The sequence below is a fragment of the Podarcis cretensis genome (genome assembly GCF_951804945.1).
Source record: "Podarcis cretensis genome assembly, chromosome: 2".
Lineage (NCBI taxonomy): Eukaryota > Metazoa > Chordata > Lepidosauria > Squamata > Lacertidae > Podarcis > Podarcis cretensis.
In genome coordinates, this window is record NC_137171.1 from 36534028 (window position 1) to 36551427 (window position 17400).

The 17400-nt window shown below is 44.9% G+C and overlaps 1 long non-coding RNA gene across 2 annotated transcripts; it reads left to right on the plus strand.

Moving 5' to 3' along the window:
- Positions 1-1944: 1944 nt before the first annotated feature.
- On the plus strand, positions 1945-11712 carry LOC307209775. Of its 2 annotated transcripts, XR_013835768.1 has the most exons (8): positions 1945-2070; positions 2387-2482; positions 3506-3649; positions 5901-5955; positions 8716-8924; positions 9475-9594; positions 10018-10073; positions 11337-11712. It is a non-coding gene; the product is annotated as an uncharacterized lncRNA (long non-coding RNA). The 2 variants fall into 2 exon arrangements; XR_013835769.1 differs by lacking the exon at positions 9475-9594 and having other exon boundaries at positions 1947-2070.
- The last annotated feature ends 5688 nt before the right edge of the window (positions 11713-17400 follow it).

Genomic DNA, 17400 nt, shown 5'->3' on the forward strand with positions numbered 1-17400 from the left:
TGTTTGGTCAGATATGGATGAGTTGGTAAAGAGTCCTGCTTACAAGTGACTTTTTTATTTTTATTTTTTAAAAAAGCTCAATCTAGATTTTATTTGCTTGTGATGTCCTTCAGCAGGGATGTAGTAAGACTGTTCATTTCATTTCCCCTTGAAATGTTAGCCAAGGGCTGCTGCTAAAATTTTGTGTGTGGCTGGAGCACCCCCTAGTGGAAAAGTGTGCTCAAGCTTCAAACAGCAGAATTTGGACAAAATATTCCAGAATCAGGGAAAAGTGCATTTCCAAATGGATGCACTGTATATCCTGAAGGGCCTGATTCGCTTGCTGGTTCATCATTTAATGCTGCCAGTGGTCTTCTTAACTGGATGCCTCAAATAGCTTCACCTTCCACTGCCATCTCTGCCTTACTTACCAAGTCACTTACCATATCTCTACCTACCTTTAGATGGGGCCAACTCACACCTCACTATCCCCATGGGGATGCTGCTGGGAGAGTGGGGAACAGCCTACCTATGGCAAGGGATTCCTGTCCTGGATGCAATATATTATTTCTCTTGGATCTCCAATCATTATGAAGCTCTACATCCCAATTCCACCGCTGCAGGAAAGTTAAAGGCATGTACAGCAATAATAATACAGTGGTACCTCAGGTTACATACGCTTCAGGTTACATACGCTTCAGGTTACAGACTCCGCTAACCCAGAAATAGTGCTTCAGGTTAAGAACTTTGCTTCAGGATGAGAACAGAAATTGTGCTCCGAGGCGGCAGCAGGAGGCCCCATTAGCTAAAGTGGTGCTTCAGGTTAAGAACAGTTTCAGTTTAAGAACGGACCTCCGGAACGGATTAAGTACTTAACCTGAGGTATCATAGTAATATCAAGCCATAGGATAAGTAATACATGTTCTAGCTAGGATGAGGAACACCCAGTGCTGCCCAAGTGTCTGCTTTAACCAACACCCTTGTGGCAAATGCAGTGTGCTCCAGCCATTAAATTCTGTGTTACGTAATGAGTTCACAGTGCAGGAGCTAAAGCAAGCAAGGCAAGTGGAATATCTGTGACTACCCATATGCTGTTGGTTTCCAGCTCTCATCATCCCTGGTCATTGGCCCCACAGGCTAGGGCTGCTGGGAGCTGGCAGGCCACACATATTCCATCCCTGAGCTTAAGAAATGCAAAATGGTACAACTAGGCAGTGTGAATTAATGGGTAGAGTGCTGGTCTCTGAATACCGGTTTCTGGAAACGACAGGAGGGGAGAATGCTCTTGTGCTTGTGAGTTTCCCACCGGCATCTGACTGGCGTCTTTGAGAACTAGAAGGATGCCGGACTTGAAGGGTCTTGAGTCTGATCAAGTAGGATGCTTTTTATATTTGTGAATGTTCCTTTCCATCAACTTGAAAATGAAACAAAGGCTACCCTGCCCAAACTGAAGAACCTCGTGCCCCTTCACTGGAGAATGTGCCCCCTCCACACTCAGAAGTGTTTACTTTTGAGTAAATATTCAAAGATTGCATTTAAGTCCACATTGCAATCACTGCGACTCACTCTGAATAAGCATAATTCGTTGTTTTGTGTAGTAAGGACGTCTGTGCTTACGCAAAATAACAATTATACAAAATAATAATTGTACAAAACAGTAATTGTACAATTATGAATATTTAGTTTTTGCTGATGAATCACACACGCTGTTCCTGTCAGTTGCACCGCGGCATTTGCTTGGGCAGGATCATAAATGCTCTTACTCGTAAGTAAGCCTCAATGATCTTCTTATAACAGGTCTTGCTCTTTTAGTGCTTACCAAAGGAGGTGGTAAGTTCTGAAACGACAGTGAGGCTGTTTTTCTGCAGGCTGCATTATTTAAACTACAGTTCAGTGAAAAGCATTCGAGACTACAGTATTTGCATCTGTACTGAAGCGGAGGATTTAAGTTATAAAAAACTACATTTCCCGAAAGAGCTTTCGGTCTCGCGAGAGGAGCTCTTCCCCCGCCCGCGGGAAACCTCGGTCAAAGTTTGCGCAGGCGCTTCTGCTTTCTCTTTCCTCGCTACCGGCTTCAGAGGTGCAGTGATGGTGAGTAGCGCGGACTCTTCCCGTAGGATCCCTTGCAATCCTCTACGGCTGCCGCTCCTAAGCAGAAGTGAGCTTGTGATATGTGTCCCGGAGGCGCTTGTGCACAGCCAGGAACATTTATTTATTGGTTGGCTCCTTTCTGTCTTAGCTTTTTTGCGATTGTAACTGCCTCCCCGCCCCCCCCGACTCTACACGGGCTGTTGGTGCGTAGCAGGCCAGTAAAGCGAGCCTCCCCACTGTAGGCTGAGAAAGACGAGTGTATTGATGAGTTGCACGGCCTTAAACGTTTTGAATCGCATCCTTTATTTTTTTGCAGGAGAAGAACACGAGAGGAGAGCGAGTATGGAGCCACTCGGGCCTGTGCTTTACGAGCCTCTGGTCCCAATTGGAGCAAGTTGGTTGATTTAAAGGGGTGTGTATTTTGTGGTGCATATTGTACTGGTTGCAGAAAGTTGAGGGGAGAGAGCAGGGAATTGCAAAAACTAACCATGGATTTGTTTGCATTCCTGCGTGAAATATACATAAGGTCTTTTTGTATAGGTAAGGTTGGTCGAGGATTCTTTTAAGTACAGTACCAAGAAGTTACAGATCCTATAAGTTCCTCTTCACTCCCTGCCCTCAGGTATTTTCTGTGAAGGGTGTGGAGCCCCTTGTCTACATTCCTGCCCATCCTGGCCCTAATTTCATGTGGTTGGCAAGGAGAGTAGAAAAGAGGGTGCGAAGAGAGAAGGGGATGGCCAACTCTTGACTCCAGCTTGCTTGTTTTTGATTGCCAGCATGTGGTCCCCAACAAATTATTGTAAGATTTATTTGCAAGATTAATATTCTGCCCTCCCTTCTAAAGGAGCTCAGGGGAGACAAAACAGATGCAGCCAGTAGGTGCTGAAAAAACCACCTGTCTAATATTCAAGTGAAGAAAATTTCAAAGAGAAGGTGCCACCACACTAAATGTCCATGCCAGCAGATCTCCTGATAAGATGGGATCTGCAGGAGGCCCTCGCCTGCAGAGGCAGTGATCCATTGGGTATAGATATAGATACTGGTCTGATACAGAGTAGACACACTGAAATTAATGGAGCCAACTTAGTCATGTGTTTTATTTTCTCTGGGTCTACTCTGTATTTGGCCAGCACTGGATACCTACCTCCCCTTGAAGTTAAGGGGGGAAATGCCCACCCCAAGTACCGGTAAGTTTTGTGTGCTGTCCGCTAGATGTCGCCACTAGGAAGAGAAATGAAGTTGCTTTTACCATGTGCATTTTGCCAGAGTTGTCTAGAGCTGAGCTTGTGATGATATAAAGTTATCCCTGTCTGAAAAGGAAATCTTTCTCATTGTGGAGTTGTCGATTCTGAAGCTCAGCTTTCGGGAAATCTGCAATCTGCAGAATAGCTGAATTGTACAGCTGTCCCTAACCTTGCATTTCTCCCGTTCTCAGGCTGCGTGTGACTTTTCAATCAAACTGGTCAAGAAGACGCAAAGTTTCTTTGTGTTGAGATGTAAACACCTGAGACCTCTTCCCTTGAAAAGAAACGAAGCCAGTGTTAGGCATGGTGTGGTTATCTGATTCATATGCACAATGGTAAGCGTGTGCCTGCAGACTTGTTGGTTGCTTGATTCATTTCTTTATGGTTGCAGGTATAAAATCCCATGAGCCTGACTGATCCGATATGAGACTTAGTCTGAGTTCTGTCTACTCCTGCATGTGACTTCCTCAGAAGGGTGTGTACACAGTTGCTATTGCGGAATCCAAATTAGTACTTTTGCGCACAGAACATCCCAAGTTCAAGCCACTTAAAAGGAGCTTGTTTAATAAATAATGAAATAATAAAGTCTTGCAATGTGCTAAAATGAGGGAGGCTACTAGAATGCCCAGATTCCTATAGGGTTATAGTGAATTTCCGAATGGCAATTGGAATGAATTAATCAAATGTGATTAGTTTTTTTACACAATTTTTTTATTATTTTAGGGTGGGTGGGTGACCATCTTTAAATGTCAAAAGATTGCCCTTCCAAATGGTCACTGGCATAGGATGTATCTTGTTAAATCTCTCCTTCTACCCTTGGTTGCATAAAATACCAAGTGCATTGTCAAGTGTTTATAGGGGTGAGCGGGAGACTTTGACACACCTATCACCATTTTGCAACTCTCTTGATTGCAGGTGAGGGTAGAAATGACTGGAGGTGATTGGGCTGCATACAACCTTTGCCCAACACCTTGCTGTGGCTATTTGGAAGGGCAATAGTTTTTTGCTTGGTCATTTTGGCCCCTGAAAATCACTACATAGGCAACACATCCCTCTCGACTTAATGCATTCTGGTAGTCATTCAGAAATTCAGTATGTTCCTGTGGCCAATAGCGTTCATTCAGAAATTCAGCACGTCCCTAAAATCTGCCCGACACCAGTCTGAGTAAACAATGTTGGGCTAGATGTACTGATGATCTGATTCAGTATAAGATAACTTCATGTTGAAATAGTTGTCCTTCATCTCCATGACATTTGTTGTGCAAAGTTGGGATTCCAACAAGCACCCCTAGGACATGTAAAATACCATCTGGGCTGGATGTTTCTTGCAGAGTGTTAAGTATGCACACACACAAAAATGTAAGGGATTTCTCTCCCCCCCCCCCCCTGTAAAAGAAGGTGTGCTTTGTCTGCTGGACCACATTGTTTGAATGCTCTGAAGCAAGTAAAGATGAATTCGCTAATATAGTGGAAATTTGATGCTGCTCTTCACGTGCAGTTGAACACAATGGCAACAGTTTGGTATGCTGCAGCTAGCAGATTATCATCTAGGGTCATTCCTGGGGAAGAGTGAGGGTCAAGCTAAATGTGACTTAGAGCACTTTTTTAAAAATTCAGGGGTTTTTTCTGACAGCCTACAAATTTTTGTTGACAAAGCAGCCAGGGGCTGCAGAGGAATCCAGATGAGGATTGGGAAAGAGGTTTAACCTTTTCCACCTTGCACTGTTTTCCCAACTTTAAATATTTTTTTAAAATTGTGACATAATAGCTTTGTGTATAGGGTGGTTTTGAGTGGGGGGGAGTTGGTTGGGGGAATTTTCACTTGGAAAATGACATCGGAGGAAAGCATTAACCATCCATGGCCCTGCAGTTGTTTTTGTAAACAAAGATGTTGACAGTTGCAAGCGCATGATGCAGAAATGTGCTTAAAGTCACGTCTACTTTCATCTGGAGCTGGACAGACGTGTCAGTGATGAATCCAGTTGGGGAAAGCAGATGGTGGATTAACTGTCAAAGTACTACTCCTCAAATATGTTTTGGAAGACAAGCTTTAGGCCTGATTCAGACACAGCAGTAATCTACGACTTGCTGCTATCCCGTGTGAAGATGAGCTGTGGGTTTGCACACTTCCCCTCGCATCCCCATTCTTTTGTGGCACACCTTCCCAACATAACGGGAACTGTGGTTAGTTTAAAAGTAGATGCATCTGATCTCTTTTCAGCAGCAAAAGGAAGAGGGAGGGAGAAGTGTGCAAGCCGAAGACTTGCCATGGCTTGTTTGCATGTCTTGTTTATCCCAGGACTTAAATGAGGCTGCTGAATTCAGTAGAATTAAATTTGGGTCTTGATTTAATTCCACATTGCCCTCATTTTGCACAAAACAGATGAACTCTCAAAGACAAGATCATATTTTTTATCTAGTAACAAGATGAAGCCCTTTCCCTCCAAACTGGACTCTTGTTCCTTTTGAATAATAAATTGTCATGGGGATTGTGATTCAGTTGTTATTCAAGAAAATTGTCTGAAAGCAGTATGCAAGTTTTAAAAGAAAAATGAAGAAATAAAATTGATATGTTTGGCTCCACAGGATGCAGACCATTTGCCTCTGGACTCAGAAGTCAGTTTGGAAACAGCTGCTCAGGGTAAGGAGCTCAGGGTAATGCTTATTCATTTGTTTGGCTTCTGACAAATTCCCTTCATGTCAGTGGAATGTGAGTTGCCAAGGTCCAGACTCCCTCATTTCAGTGAAGCCTGATAAGTTATGACTGGATGGGGTTTAGGTTTTGGCCTCTAAATCAAGTGTAAATGCCTATTTGTGACATTTTAAGCAATGCAAGTGGTTGGAAATAATACTTGGGTGTTGCTAGTCAAAGTCCACCATTCTGTCCACAGCGTCACATGACTGAAAAATCCTGGGCAGGACTTGCTTGTTTGATAGAAATGGCAAGGGCTTAAAGGTTACCCTGATTTAATGCCTCAACATTAAGCCAGCGGCCTCCATATTTTAAACACTGTTCCATATTCAGATAATAATGTGACCCAAGCAAAGAATAGGGAAGGTGCACTTGAGGGTGCTGGCCTGGTGTATAATTGGTTGTGTCAGGCAGCCACATAAATGGAGGATCCTCCATGCTACCGGGCAAGAAGAAAACTCTGAGAGTCTGGAAAGTATCTCTTTGAAACAAAGCAATCACATCCTCTTCGAGGGGGCGAAATCCATCCATCAGCCAACACCAAAGAAACGTTTGCACTTTAAGATCCTTTTTAATTCTTTGGAGAATATGGAAAAATCCTGAACTCTTAAATGGAGGCAGAAGATGCAATTTCATGATCTCAACAGGTGGTTGCTGAGAAACCAAGTGAAAAGTCATCACACCCTAAACTTTACATATTTCAGAGCTGGTGTGGTGTAATAGGCAAGTTGCCAAACTAGAACTGGGGAGACCGAGGTTCAGGTCCTCACCTTTGGCACGAAACTGTCTGGGTTACCTTGGGCTGGTCTCTTTCCCACCTCACAGGGTTGTTATGAGAAAAAGGCCACGTACCCGTATTTTTCGCTCTATAACATGCACCCGACCATAACACGCACATAACTTTTAGAGGAGGAAAACAAGAAAAAAAATATTCTAAACGAAACAGTGGATGTATGATTTTTGTGGTTCATGCTGTGGCCACAAACATGTGATCTGACGGTGAGTTTGGGGCAGCCCAATGCAAAAATCCTGAGGATCCATGTGGATCCGTGCTTTGTAACCACGTTTTAGGTGGGGAGGGAAGGAAGAGCACTCAAGGGACAAGGAGCACGTGTGGGGTGTGTGGAGAAAGGATGCTGCTAATAATGCAGAAGAGGGGTATAAGGAGAGAAGGAACATGCGTAGAGAAGGATGCTAATAATGCAGAAGAGGGGTATAAGAGGAGAAGGCTCCTCTCCTTTCCCGCTTTGCTCCTTTGAAGCAAGCAGGCTCCCTGTCCCTCTCTCCTCCCCACTCAGCGGCTCTTCTCCCGCTTTGCTGTTTGAAAAGCGAGCCACGGAGGAGGGAAGGAAGGGGAACCATGGATCCTCTGCTCACGACTGCAGCAGATCCCCCGCCATCTGTAGGCATTCGCTCCATAACACGCACAGACATTTCCCCTTACTTTCTAGGAGGAAAAAAGTGAGTGTTGTGGTGCAAAAAATACGGTATGTAGCCTTGGAGGAAAGATTGAATATATTTTAGCCACCACAGAAAAACAGTTGAAGAACTTACAGCTTTTTTGGATCAGTCCTGATGTTGGCTTTTTCGTCTGTCACACTCCTCCTAAAAGCCTGTGATGTGATGTTATCCCTGTCTGAAAACTCAGCTATGAGGGAAAATAAATACCCACTGAGGCTTGCCCGCTTTGCCATCTCACAGTTGTCTTCAGCAGGAGTGATTTCTTTTGAGATAGGTGTGACCGCTGTATCCTTCCTGCCGCATCGTGATTCAAAATTCAGCTGTTGAGCTACATTTTCCCGTAGTTTCTTTCTCTGGCATTGATTTGAGATGGAAGGGTTTCTGAAAGCAGGCCTTTAGCAACACCAATTCCCTTCTGGAGGCTATTACAGAAGCTACAGGGTACTCTAGAGATGCCAGTCGAAGGGAGAACAATATTTCGTCTACTTTTAAAGTTCCTTGAATCTGCTAGAGATTCATATATCTGAAGCTGGTATCAGAGGCAAAGAGTTAATGTATGCTTTTCTGGGAACAGGATAGACAAAACTGACTGTTCCTTGTGCCAGTATTTTGACATAGATGGAGGAGCTGCCTCGCCTCCATGCAGCACTAAAATCATTGGAGCAAAAAGAAAATGCCATTTTTCTACTGCCACTTTTATTGACTGGAAGGAGAGGCCTTGGCTCAGCAGCACAAGAAATTTCTTAAGTTTGAGAACTAAGTTGATTGGCTTTACAGTGTCGTATCTTCAGGGTCACAGAGGCCTTTTCTGCATCTGCTTGTCTGCCATAAAACTCTTGAGCATTGTGGGGGGTTCTGGAGAATAAACTCTTCACATGGGGTGCTGCTCTAACTGTTGGGCCTCTGTGCCACCCTGAACAAACCACATGCACAAACACCCTCGAACACCCAACATTCCCCTATGGCTGCACAGGCCGGTAATGATGATGAGCAAATTGTTTTCCTGCGTAGGCGTTCCACCATCACTGAACCTCTCCCTGTGAAACTTCTGATAAGCTGTCAGGGTGTCCTGAACATAGTTTGCGTCCTCTATGGCTGGGGGAGGGTAGTAGGGGTGGCATTGGTGGATGGGCACAACACTTAAGTACAGAGCGCTCTTTCCACAGTTATGCATATAGCAAGCGGTTGTTACTTTCTCATTGGAGAAGAGGCCTTGTTGATCACCTAATTCCCTCTGGTCTTTTACAGTTACAGCTAAGAGGCAAAAAAATGATGGGGAGAACATAGACCAGTTTTTCCATCATGCAGTGATGTCTTTTCCTGCAAAGAGGGTGAAGCTTCCTTGGAATCATACAGTCCCTTCCGCCATGATATTATAGGACAGAAGTAGAGGGATCTCTTGTTTTGCCTTTGAACTTTGCCTGCAAGTTGCCTCTCCATTAACTGCAAATGCCCTGGTAAGCAGTGTGTTCCTGCTTTTTTTGCTTCTCAAAAAATTCCCTCTTGGGATATGATTGCTGTTGTTTCTTTTCTCTCTTACACCCCCCCCCCCCCCCGCCGCTCATGTGAAAAGGGAGTAGTGACCATTTGCCTGGGGAATAATAAAAGCCCATCAGCCCAGGAATACAAAGCAGAACAGCCAAGCTTTCTGTTAGGACTCTCACCCAGCAGTAGGCGGCCGAGTAGAAGACTCTGTATGCACATCTTTGCAGAGGGAAGAGCGACAGTTTTGTTAAAGCAAATGCCACGCCTGATGCAAACGCCTTGCAGTGATGCCCTGAACATAATCGCTCTTGTTGTGCCATGTGTAGGTGTCTTAAATGTCACATTATTGGCATAGTCTCAGGGCTGTTTATACTAGAGGGTGTAATCGGTTGAGGGATATAAAGACTAAAACTGTTAACTCTTTATAGACCACATGCACCACACAAGTGGAGTCAGACTTTTGTAAGGCGCAAGAAGTGCTGGTGTCAAGTTAGTAAGGGAGTTTTGGATCGCTCTTTACAGCATCAAAGCAATAGCATGTCACACACATGATAGCACAGAGAGGGTGACAAAACATCTGTCAAAGAGTGACAGATGAATGTCTGTGGGCAACATGGATGCCAAAGCATTTCTATATGACAGGTATGTCCAAAGTCCATCTCGGGGGCCTAATCCGGCCCACCGGTCAGTTTAATCCAGCCCCTGTGGCAGTTTATTTCGTAGGGTAAAACACTCAACAACTTTGTTCAGCCCCCACGGCCGTTCAATTCATCAAATCTGGCCCTCTTTGAAAAAGTTTGGACACCACTGCTATATGTCGTAAACATAGTTTGAGGGAAATAACAAGCAAATAGTTTGAGGATGAAACAGGTTTTTTTATTATTAAAAAAAAAAGCAACACATTCCTTGAGGCCATTTAGCTCTGCTTTTGCTGTTAATGTTTAGTGATCTTTTTATGGTTTTACTGCCTATGTTGAGAAACTTCTGGGTTTTGGTGTTCTTTCACATTGAGCACAAAAAACCTGAAGGGCAAGGTAAAAATGAAGAACCTTTATTTTGCTACAGGTGCAGCTGTAAGAAGAATGCATTTCAAGAACGGAGGAGTTCTTTTTTTATTATGGGTAAGCAAGCTGGACTATTTCTGTATTCATGAACGAAAATAACTGGTTGAAGGACTCCATTTCATAGCTAACGTTTTTTGCAGCTCTTGGTCCTTGGCTGTGTTGCCCATTCAGATTTCACTGCTAGACTTTTATGTTGGTCTCTGAAAATACCATTAGCTTTCTTTGCAGCAGTCCTTGATCTCTGGCAGGTCCCCTGTCCCCCTACCTGGGGGGCCTTTCTGGTTTCCTTTTCAGCCTGAAATCATGTAGTGTTTGACCAAGTGCTGCTAGTAACACACTGTACTCAAGTAGCTTGTTGTAGAAATTAAACGGCCTGTTGTGTTAAGCAGTTTTCAGTGGGGATGCTTTGCTTTGGTCCACCACTCGGATTTTACTAGGAGCAAAGCACTTGGTTGCAGTCCATAAGGATGGTGCTGGCTGCTCCACCTGTTTTCTCTTTCCCCCAAATGAAGAGGCAGAACAGTGTGGCTGCAGCAACATAAACACCTGCAGTAGCAGCAGAGGTTGGACTGGGGTACAAACATAAGAAGCAACCTTGCTAGATCAGAACCGAGGGCCCATCTAGTCTACCAGCAGCCAGTGAGATGCTTCAGGAGGCTCATGCCAGATGTGGGTAGCCTTCCTCTGTCCTCTACAAGATATTGCTTTGCTGGCTGTTCACGTATGAATTAGTTTTCCTGGCAAACAACTGCTGCTAGTCCTAGTTTCCTTGAACGTCTCTAAATCAAACTAGCGTGTTAGTCTGCATTGAGAGAGAGTGTAGTAGAGTGGTACCTCGGGTTAAGAACTTAATTCGTTCTGGAGGTACGTTCTTAACCTGAAACTGTTCTTAACCTGAGGTACCAGTTTAGCTAATGGGGCCTCCTGCCGCTGCCGTGCGATTTCTGTTCTCATCCTGAAGCAAAGCTCTTAACCCGAGGTACTATTTCTGGGTTAGCAGAGTCTGTAACCTGAAGCGACTGTAACCCAAGGTACCACTGTACACCACGTGTTGAAGAAGGCTGCCTTTTTGTTAGCTCTGAACATAATGCCAAAGGCCTTCATTGCTGCCCATGAAGGAAGGAACCCAGCCACAGAGATATGGGGTGAATCCTTTCTGCCCTGCTGCCTATGGACCTCTGTGCAAGCTGCTGTGGAGCTCATGAGATCAAGTGGTTCCAACACAGCTATTCTGGCTTCATTCTCTTTTACCAGCCTTATTCTTTCAGAGCCATCATTTTTTGATTTGTCTCCTCTGCCATCGTTTTATACATTTTACAGGTGCTGGCTTTTAAGCAGAAGGGCCTGGAAGTGCCAAGCCACCCAGAAGGGGTTTTCCTGCATTGAACAAGAAAGCAAACTTGATCAGCAGTGGTGGAAAAGTGCAGTCTGCCTTGGTAGTGAACCTTAAAGGAGGAAGCCATGGATTCTAAAGTCGCGTATCCAGCGTAGCTGAGCAGTTAGAGGTTTGGACTAGTCCATGAAGCTCACCAAGTGACCTTGGGCCAGTCACTGCCTCTCAAGTTAACCTACCTCACAGGGATGTTGTGAGGATAAAACGGGGGAGGGATAACCATGCACTTTTTCCACATCCTTGGAAAAAGAGAAGTAAAATAAGAATAAGAATAATAAAATCTTTCCCCCAACAAAAAAAAAATTCCCTCCTGGTGTGTGATGATTGTGGGAAAGGTAGTGTTTGTTTTTCAGCCCTAAAGTTCTTTCACCTCTAAAGCAAGATTTTCATGTTTACTCAAAAGTAAGTCCTTCTATTTTCAATAGTGTTTGCTTCCAGGTATGCATGCATAGGAATTCAACCTTAATAACTTAACACTGATAGCAAGGTAGGCATCAGAACTGTTACATGGCAAGTGGTCTTCAGGCTTCCTCGCCAGAGGGAATCCACATCAAAACCTGTGCATTGCAGAGGGCTCTGGGGCACTTCTGCACTATCCCCACTGTTTGGGTCAGGCCCTTAGCCAAAGTGTTCCCAAGAAAATACCCCACACTCCCCTGTGGCAGCACAATGCTGGGGAAGATGAATAAGGGCAGACAAGTGAGCTTAAGGGAACTTTATCCACTTATTACAGTAATGAATAGAAGAACATTGATAGACTCTCCTAGGAACACAAAAGACCACTGTTTTGAACCCTAAATCACTCGCAGATTTGGGCACAAAGAGCGGTCAGAAAAGTGATACTCCCTGTTACATGTGAGCAAAATTTGTTTGCCGGACTCAAGCCACCCATTTGCCCCTGCTTTTGATAGCAGGAGGTTATGCGGAACAGTTAACACTTCCTAGAGTTTATACTTTCATTTTACAGTCTTCATCTGCTGCTGGTGGTTTAACATTCATACAGTGCCAACAGTTTGTCAAGAATGCTATATCTGGTTGCTTTATCAAAGAAGGAAGTTCAGGCTGTCAACTCTTTCTGGATCAGTTCCTTCCAGTTTGAAGCAGGCAAGAACCACTGATGAGAGATGGAACAAATGTTTGGTCTTGCACCTTGCCAGAAGGCAAGGCTTTTCCCCCACTACCCTAGGGTGGGAAGGCCATACTAGACCCCCTTCCTCCTAGGACAGCAGGCTAGTCCAAAGTAGAGCCATTTTTGGGGAATAATAGAATTATGGAGTTGGAAGGGAAGTGTCTTCTAGTCAAACCCGCTGAAATGCGGGAATCTTGCCCAATGTGGGGCTCAAACCCATGATTCTGGGATTAAGAGTCTCAAATTCTTAAGGCATGAGCTATAGGGATTTCTAATTGCAGGGGAGCAGGAAGTAGGATATTAAATATCAAAGTTGTTTTGTGAGGGAAAAGAGGGTGTCTCCTAACAATTCTGAGCACCCTTCATAAACTGCAGGCCCCAGGATGGGAGAAGCCATGACTGTTGGAAGTTATATGGTGCTTGCATTAAACGTATAGTGCAGATTGGGGAAGTAGGCATTCTTTGCAAAACTGCATCCTACAAAACAGGAATTTTTTTTTTAAAAAAAAAGGTTTCCCAGGATGTGGTACAAAGCATATCTGTGAACATCTACTGCTCAAAGTTGTCAGTATTGCCCTGTACATTTTTTTGATGGTTTACAGTCTTTCATAAAACTCCATAAAGGCAATGCCAGTCTGCTTCCTAGATTCAAAAGGAGCTGCTCCACCAAAGCCCTCTAGGGCTAGGACAAGCTCTGGATCATTTGAAACTGCTCGTGTAGTCCAGTGTCCTAGTGGTCAGATGTTTGACAGGAGGTTGCAGCCTTCTTTCCTCCTAAATAACTTTAATAAAACTGTTTAATGCACAAGAGTCAACATAGCCAGTTTTGCACAGTTTACCATAAAGGTAAAGGTACCCCTGCCCGTACGGGCCAGTCTTGACAGACTCTGGGGTTGTGCGCCCATCTCACTTAAGAGGCCAGGGGCCAGCGCTGTCCGGAGACACTTCCGGGTCACGTGGCCAGCGTGAGATCGCTGCTCTGGCGAGCCAGAGCCGCACACGGAAACGCCGTTTACCTTCCCGCTGGTAAGCGGTCCCTATTTATCTACTTGCACCCGGAGGTGCTTTCGAACTGCTAGGTTGGCAGGCACTGGGACCGAGCAGCGGGAGCGCACCCCGCCGCAGGGATTCGAACCGCCAACCTTTCGATCGGCAAGTCCTAGGCGCTGAGGCTTTAACCCACAGCGCCACCTGCATCCCTACAGTTTACCATATTTGTAGCCTAAAGAAGTGTAACCCGTATCATCTATGCGGGTGCAGAGGTGCATTTGAAGAGGTCATTGCTCGGGGTGCGAGCCTGGAATACATCCCCATTTGTTTCTCAAACAGATGCATGGATTCTGTTAACGGGCAGCAGGAGGACCCTATACAACTGATAGGTACAGTGGTACCTCGGGTTAAGTACTTAATTTGTTCTGGAGGTCTGTTCTTAACCTGAAGCACCACTTTAGTTAATGGGGCCTCCTGCTGCTGCCGCACCGCTGAAGCACAATTCCTGTTCTCATCCTGAAGCAAAGTTCTTAACCTGAGGTACTATTTCTGGGTTAGCGGAGTCTGTAACCTGAAGCGTATGTAACCCAAGGTACCACTCTATTTAAGATTGCAACAAGGTCATTCAGATACTGCAACAAGGTCATTCAGATACTGCAACAAGGTCATTCAGATAGAAGGGGTTGAACCCTGGACCTTCTGCCTGCAAGGCTCTATCACAGCCCCAGCCCAACCTATCATAAGCATTGTGTATCTTGCTGGTTTGTTCCTGTCAGAGCCTGCTTTTATTTGACTGAACGCAACGGTCAAACGCACCTGTCAGGAAATTATTTGGATTTCAACGTGGAACAAGAGAAACCTCTAAATCGGGATGGTGTATTTTGCCATGAAGCATAACCAGCATCATTCTTTGCTGCTGTTCCTTGATTGTAAAGAGGGAGGGTAGTTGGCAAAAGAACTTGGGCTTCAGCCGTGTGCTAGTCATGGAGTTTCCCTTATTCGCATGAAAGATAAATGTTAGTCATGTAACAATAAAGGCTACTTGTTTCCTCCAATCTAGAACTGCTTTCTTATGATGGGCCAATTTCTACATTTAAAAAGACCTCAATTTTGGAAATGGAAACGGAAGATTCAGTAAACATGCCTTTGATCAGTCAACTGCTTCCAAGCGCTGTGATCCTGTGTGTACACTTTCTTGGGAGTAAGCGCTGTTGAACACAGATGGACTTGCTTCGGAGTCAGGGTGTACAGGGTTGCACTGATCGTTGGGGTGCAGTCAGGTTTCCTACAGTATGAAGGAAGCATTCAGAGACTCCTCTTAGCACTGCCAAAGGTTCAGTTTGGGACTTACTGGCCCATTACAAAATCTCCACAAAACGTCCTCCCCCCCCCCCCAAAAAAAAAAATCAGTTCTCTGATGGAAAAAAGTTCTGACTTCCTATTGTGGTGGAATTGGACCACACTCTTCAGCATCCATTTGAAGAGTTGCTTTGATGTGGCAGCAGTATGATGGGGTGGGTTCCCACCTGCATTTTGTAAGGTAACACTTAAATTTGGTACAGCTTTATTTGTTGACTTCAGCTGACCAAAACTGCCCTGTGATATTGGCTTGCATTTCCAGCTTTGGCTGAAAACCTGGATTTGTCTCTTGCCTGGGTCACCTCTCCTGTCACCTATGTACAAAGTCTGCACAGGTAGGGGTTTTTCCTCTTCCTTAATGGTTACTTTTGACATTTCCCCTCAGGTATTTCTTCCTTCTCGATCTTCCATTTCATCTGTGTTTATACATGCCCACTCTCAACTTTCACCTTAAAAGAGTTGCATGGCGTGTTATATTTTGTTTGGTGTATACAAAACATGCTGCAAAAGCATACTTAAAAGCAGCACGTGAATGCCTCTGGAAAGGGTGCTGAGAACTGGCTTTGGCTCCGTGTATACCTTTTCAGTGGCAAGTGTGGGCTTGCCGTCGCATCCTGCGCAAGAGGCCCTTCAACTCTACAAGCAGCCTTTGGGTCTTGCTAACTGGGTTAGTTCCAATGTAAACTCTTGAAGTCTTACTTCATATTAGGACTACAGTCCTATTAAAGAAATCATAGGTGGTTGAAGGTAGGAAACTGAATGTATAAGTTACATTGCAAGGCTAACCAACTACTTAGAAGTCCTATTGAATTTTACAGGGCTTACTCCCAGATATGGCGCTGTGGTCTAAACCACAGAGCCTAGGGCTTGCCAATCATAAGGTCGGCGGTTCGAATCCCCGCGACGGGGTGAGCTCACGTTGCTCCTGCCAACCTAGCAGTTTGAAAGCACGTCAAAGTGCAAGTAGATAAATAGGTACCACTCTGGTGGGAAGGTAAACAGTGTTTCCGTGTGCTGCTCTGGTTTGCCAGAAGCGGCTTAGTCATGCTGGCCACATGACCCAGAAGCTGTACGCCGGCTCCCTTGGCCAGTAAAGCAAGATGAGCATCGCAACCCCAGAGTCGTCTGCGACTGGACCTAACGATCAGGGGTCCCTTTGCCTTTTTACTCCCAGATAAGTGGGGTTAATCAGATTTGCAGACTACTAAAGCAATAGTTCTGAAGATTTGTTTTGTTTTTGGAACATTGGTAACTTACTACCTTTTTTAAAAAACACACCCACACCCACCATTGCCTTAGTTAACCAGAGGCACCGATTTCATTTATTAATTTAATGAATCGGCTCGATGTTGGAAATCCTGCTTCACATACCAGCTGATCTATAGGGACACAATGTGCAGCATTAGCTGGGGTTTTAGTTTGCGGTGCTGCACCTAATGATTCCATAAAACAGAGGAAGTGGAAATGGGAGCAAGCCTCTTGGAGAAAAACTATGCTACCTATGCTGCTGATCCTGTTGATAACTGCTGCTACTTCTACTCAGCACTTCACATCCCATCATATATGTGAAGTATTGGGGCATTTTACATACATCTATCTTTAGAATCCTTACAACAAGCATATAAGTGAGCTCAGTTGCATCGCAGGGGAGTGACTTCCCTTTGGCAAGTGGTGTGTCCATAACAGAAGCAAGATTTGAACCTGGAAATTTCTGGTCACTTATCAGCTGCTGTTATGCTCTCACGAGTGCATGAGGGCCTCTATAAAACCTTTGAGGAGAGTATTTGCTGCACAGTTGAGATACTCTGTCAAAAGCACTGGGGTGTTTATCTGTTTTCATGGAATTTCATGGAACAGGTGGCATGTCATCATGACGCCTCTTCTGCAGAGGCTGCCACTCATTCCTCAAACAACACACGGTTTAAAACAGTTTGTTCTCTCCTCCCATCTCCACCAATCCTCTTTGCACCAGCTTGGTCCTGCTTTTTACGCAACCAGCGCTGCTTGCTCTGTTTCTCCCCCTACAGCTATTTCCCTCCACCTCACGCCCACATGACAAAAGGAAGACACAAAGGAGAAAAGATCATTCAACATTTATGCAATTATACAAAGTGGGAAAATGTTTCGGATTACATTCCACCTTCCCCCCATTGTGCGCCTGCAACCCTCCGTCTGTCACTAGCCGCTGTAACTTTCCCCGCAGAACAAAACTGACCCGATGCTGATCTCTTGGTTGCTATTTACACTTAATTATCTTACAAACACCAGTGGGAGGTCTGCAAGGTTAACTGGTGTCAATAAGCCCGCTTTCTTTGCTTCTTGGTTGCTAATTGTGGCTTAATTAGCTGGAGAGGGAATCTTACCCCATTGTGCCAGAGGAACGGGAAGTCAAAGGGTCAAGGTGCCCCCTTTCTGCACGGGCTGCACCCTCAGTTGCTGCCTCTGGTGTCACTGGCCTGCCTTAGCGCTAAGCAAGGCCACAGACCAAGCTGGCAAATGTCAGCATGAGAACA